At 45.1% G+C, this 5,440-nt stretch overlaps 1 long non-coding RNA gene across 1 annotated transcript; it reads left to right on the plus strand.

Annotated features, from left to right (window-relative positions):
• Positions 1 to 1,895: 1,895 nt before the first annotated feature.
• On the plus strand, positions 1,896 to 4,529 carry LOC123131257 (uncharacterized). Its single transcript, XR_006464111.1, has 3 exons — positions 1,896 to 2,948; positions 3,119 to 3,178; positions 4,104 to 4,529. It is a non-coding gene; the product is annotated as an uncharacterized lncRNA (long non-coding RNA).
• Positions 4,530 to 5,440: the final 911 nt, after the last annotated feature.

The raw sequence follows: 5,440 nt of genomic DNA on the forward strand, positions 1-5,440 counted from the left end.
AGAACGATAGGAGAAACATTGGCATACTCGTGAGCACCGAATTAATCAGGATTAATCAGCCTTCATATGACATGAGCTTACCCTTCCAGCAACTCATTTTCTTCTCAAATCGGTCCTCGATGCACCTTCCACTCTCTGTTTGTCAGCCTACGATGGTGGATTGGAATCCCCAGGTAAGAGAAGGGTAACTCTCCCAACTCACACCCAAACAATTGCCTATAAGCATCCTGTTCGTCTTTGGCCCTACCAAAACAGAACAACTCGTTCTTATGAAAGTTAATCTTTAACTCGGTCAATTGTTCAAATAGGCATAACACAAACTTCATATTTCTCGCCTTGGCCAAGTCATGCTTCATAAACATTATTGTATCATCAGCGTACTGAAGGATGGATACACCTCCATCAATAAGATGAGGTACCAATCCACCTACTTGACCATTTTCCTTAGCCCTTCCTATCAAAATTGCTAACATATCCACCACAATGTTAAACAGTATAGGGGACATCGGATCTCCTTGTCTTAGGCCTTTATGTGTCTGGAAGTAATGACCTATGTCATCATTAACTTTAATTCCCACACTACCTTTTTGCGTAAATGATTCAACCTGTCGGCGCCAGGCTTCATCAAAACCTTTCATACGCAATGACTGTTGGAGGAATGGCCATTTGACCCTATCGTACGCTTTCTCGAAATCCACCTTAAAAATTACTCCATCTAATTTTTTGGAATGGATTTCATGGAGTGTTTCATGCAGGACGACAACCCCTTCAAGGATATTTTTGTCCGGCATGAAAGCAGTTTGGGACTGTTGCACCACAAAATGCGCAATCTGTGTGAGCCTGTTAGTCCCGACCTTGGTGAAAATTTTGAAACTAACATTGAGGAGACAGATCGGCCTGAATTGCTCAATTCTCACAGCATCCGTTTTCTTGGGAAGCAGTGTGATAGTCCCAAAATTCAAGTGAAATAATTGAAGCTGTCCAGAGAACAGATCATGAAACATATTTAGTAAATCCCCCTTAATAATGTGCCAGCACTTTTTATAGAACTCTGTCGGGAATCCATCCGGTCTGGGAGCCTTATTTTTTTTATCTGTGCAATAGCATCAAACACCTCCTTCTCCGAGAACGGGGCAACCAGAATATCATTATCGTCAGCCGATAGCTGGGGCACATCCTCAGTCATGGACTCATCGAGGGAGACACAATTATCTTCCGGAGGTCCAAATAACTGCTTATAATAGTCGGTAATATATGTTTTTAGGTTATCCTGACCTAAAATAGTGCCCTCGTCTTGCTCAAGCTGAAAGATACGCTTCTTTCTGTGCTTGCCATTAGCTATCAAATGGAAGAATTGAGTATTCGCGTCCCCTTGGACCACTTTGCGGACTTTAGCACGCAAAGCCCACTTCAATTCTTCTTCGCGGAGCAGTTCTTTCAACCTCTTCTCCGCCTCATTTTTAACCTGAATCTCAGCTGGCGATAAAGTAGTGGATTCGGCCTGTATGTCCAGGGCCTGTATAAGAGTAAGGAGTCTATCTTTTTCAATCTTATACACACAACTGAGGTGTTTAGCCCAACCCCGTAAGAAACTTCTCAAATGCATAATCTTATTCTGCCAACGCTCTATCGCAGTCTTGCCTCCTACACCTCTATCCCATTCCCTGGTGATCAAGTCCACGAACCCCTCACGTTCAAACCATGACATCTCGAAAGAGAAGGTGTTCTTGTTACCCACGTGGTTCAGCTCCCCTGAGTCCACGAACAATGGGGTGTGATCAGATATTCCCCTCGAAAGAGCTTGCACCGTAACCAGAGGGAACTTTTGTTCCCACTCCACGCTCGCAAGAACTCGATCAAGTTTTTCATAGGTAGGGTTTGGCAGAGCATTAGCCCAGGTAAACTTTCTACCAGAAAGCTCTATCTCTCTCAGATCCAAGCTTTCAATAATGGTATTGAACATAAACGACCATCTGCCGTCAAAGTTATCATTGTTCTTCTCCTCTCTCCTCCTGATGATATTGAAATCACCTCCAACTAAAATTGGAAGCTGTTCTGACCCACAGATTCGAACAAGGTCCGCCAGAAGCTCCGCTTTAAGCTCGGGCTGTGCGGCACCATAAACCGCCACCAAAGCCCAGTTAAAACCATCTATCCTAGACCTGACTCGAAACTTCATCGCGAAGTCGCCCATCACTACACTTCGGACTTCAAGCGAATCGCATCTCACACCTAGTAAGATACCATCCGATCTTCCTCGCGGAGGGAGGCAATGCCAATCGAAATCAATACCACCCACAAGAGAAGAAAGAAACTAAGGCGCAAAGTTATCTCTACCCGTCTCCGATAGAACAACAAAATCTAACCTCTGCTCTAAAGCTGCCTCAGCTAGGAATTTTCTTTTAGCCAAGTCCTTCAGACATGGTGAACATATACGCAACCTGTTGACCATGAAGGTTGCCTATATGCTCACCCGGAGGCCAGCCAGCGTCGTTCCATAGTTTTTATATAGCAGAAGGCATACAGTGGCAACCTTTGACATTTCATCTCAGAACATAGAAGCTACACTTGCCCTTTCATCTCTGAACATAGAAGCTTCACCTGGACTCCCATCCCACGGCACTACGCAGCTGTCTCCCCGAAGTTAGGGATGGAGGGGCATCACCTATTCCGCGAGACCGCGACCAGGCACCGGGGGAGGCCGCCCCTACTCGCCCCTCCGCCTCGCAGGCGATGGGGGAGGAGGCCGCTGCTAAAGTTGGTGAGCCGCCGCAGCCCTGTTCGTTTCTATATCTCTCTCGATCCAGGATTCCTGGTTGGTGAGCTGCACCCCTGTTCGTTTTTCTCTTTCTATTCCTGCTTACAAATTTGTGTTTCTCTGTTGCCACCCCCTGACGTCTGCTTCTGAGTTTGAGGCCACTAATTACTCTGCAGTCCTGCAAAAACAAGTATGCATCTGTGTTTTCTTCTTTCAGAATTATCAAAAAAGAGTTGTCTCCCATGCAATTCAAAGGATTTACACAAGCCATGTCAGAAGATTCTGCTAAAATGTTGCTAGAACAGCATTTTTTCTTTTCTTATCATACTTTGCTATGTTGACCGACCTCCTTAAAAACAGGTGACTGGTTGGGAGGTGAAAAATGAGGGTGACATTCTGAAGTTGCACAGGGCATGGAAGGTGAGGAACTTTGTGAAAGGGCTTGAGTTATGTTCTTCATATTCACATTGTCTTGTTGATCAGTATTCAATTTTCTTTAAAAAAAAATCTGACGGAAGTAATGACCAATTGACTTCCCGTACTACCAGTCCCCTGTTGGATTTCAAGTACATCACTGTTACATACGGACCACAGCAAGTCGATGTTGGCAAAAAGTATTTCTGAATCCAACAAATTTTTACATTTCTAGAGGACATTACTCCTTGAATTGGTCAAGAAATTTTGTATTTCACCCAGAATCCAACAAATTTCTTGGCATGTTTTTTTTTTGTTTCAGTAACAATCTTGGCAAAGTAGGTTTAAATGGGTATGCTTTTCCAGGTCACCACCCAGATCTTCACCTTGTTGGTTGGAATAATGTGAAAATTGATGCGTGGACTCACTGAGTCAGTAAGCTTAAGTGTTCCACTGTTCCATATGGTTATTTTGACTTCAGATTTCACTCTAGGATGATTTCAAGTGTTACCTCTGTTAATTTCCGAGAAAAATGGAGCAGCATTAATATAGTATATTATTAAATCCCTTGGGACCTGGAAAACGAAATTTTGTATTGTGTTCTATTCCGAACGGTAGTGGTTCACTAGTTATTCATTTGCTGTTTAGGAACCCTGACGGGCTGACAATGATATGATGTAGACTAATTAGAAGTCGTTCGATCGTGCAAAATTGGCAGGTACTTAGGTGCTTGATGCCTACTGGTAGTTGGCCATTGTCGTGATTGAAACTTATTTTTCGTATAGAGGAATCCAATCAACTTAAATGAAGAGGAAAACGAGCGGCCATACAAAACTGAGTGAAAATACCAATTATAACAGTTCATTCATCGTCAACTGGTGCTTCAAACATAGGTAAAATAGAGGACTGATCGGCACGTTTGTGGTAACAGGGGGTTTAACAGATAAAGACTTCATCCTTGCTGCAATGATCAAAGAACTAAAGCCAGGAGGCCTTCTGAGCAAGATAAAAGCTACTACTACCCAGGAGTAGCTCTCAGGAATCAAGCCACTTGCTTCCATGCTCTGTGTGAACTTCTGATGTGCTGCCCCAAAAGCAGATACTTCGCATGTGATCATGTCCATTTGTCCTGGGTGACGCATTTCTTTGATGATACGAATTTGGGTCACCAATACTAGTCCGTATCTTAATATATTCAGTAGTTTGAAGACGCCATGCCTACTGTGTAGGCAATGGCATATATATGATGTACCGTGTGGCCAAACCATTTGAGCCTTTTTAGGCTCTGTATTGCATTTGTGGTGGCTTTTCGGATTCTGGGATGTGGCCAAAATATCTCTACAACTAGTAAAGATTATCCTGACGTACTAAATTTTGCAATCCAACGCAGTTTAGCATAACAACGACACGACCGAGTTTTGTTACCAGAGCATTTTGAATCAGATAGACCACAAAAAAAAATTGTCGCAGTAGTTGACTTGCCTGCTGGGCAAGAAAAGAAGTGGTGAGAAGGTGTCACGCCTTGGTCACGGCGCGGAGGCGACCTACTATCAGGATGCGACTTGGTCACGGCGTGAGTGTGTGTGTCTGGCCAATGGGCCCTAGCTAGCAAAGTTGTTAAGTAGGCGCGGTGAGCTGTTGTAAGCAGACTATGAAAAGAAATGCGAATTCGCTCTCATCTCTCTCTGCATCTCACCTTCTCCCTCTTGCTCCTACCTCACCTCCGATCCCCTTCTTCCTCTCCCCTACTCCAATCCCCTCTTGTAAGAACTATTTCTTAGGGTCGTTACGGATTTGGTACTCAGAGCCTTTCAGCCCGCCGCTGCACCTCACTCCCTCGATCCGGCCGTAACACGCACCGCGAAGGGTGTCTGATTGTTCCGACGACTGGACGCGAAATCCCAATTGGGGTAGGTCTGATTTTGGGCGGCTGCAATGGCGCCATCGGCAACTCGATGTACACAGATGAAATTCGTCCTACAAGCCATGGAGATGGAGGGAGTGCAAAAAACCTTGGACGATTTGCTTCAAAAAGAAAAAAAATATTCCCTGACCATGGAAGTGCAAAAGCTAGGCACGTAGGTGGCCGATTTCGGCAAGGGCCTTAACGCCGTCAAGAGTAAGCAGGCCACGCAGGACGTAACCGCCTGTGCTGCACCCTCCACCTCCACCACCCCCGCGGTGGCCTTCCTCGTCAGCCAGGGGCCACTGCTTCTTCACCTACTAGCCCATCCACCACCTGTCCAGAATCGCTCCGCCCAGGACCGC

This window comes from Triticum aestivum, chromosome 6A, assembly GCF_018294505.1.
Source record: "Triticum aestivum cultivar Chinese Spring chromosome 6A, IWGSC CS RefSeq v2.1, whole genome shotgun sequence".
In the NCBI taxonomy this organism is placed as follows: domain Eukaryota; kingdom Viridiplantae; phylum Streptophyta; class Magnoliopsida; order Poales; family Poaceae; genus Triticum; species Triticum aestivum.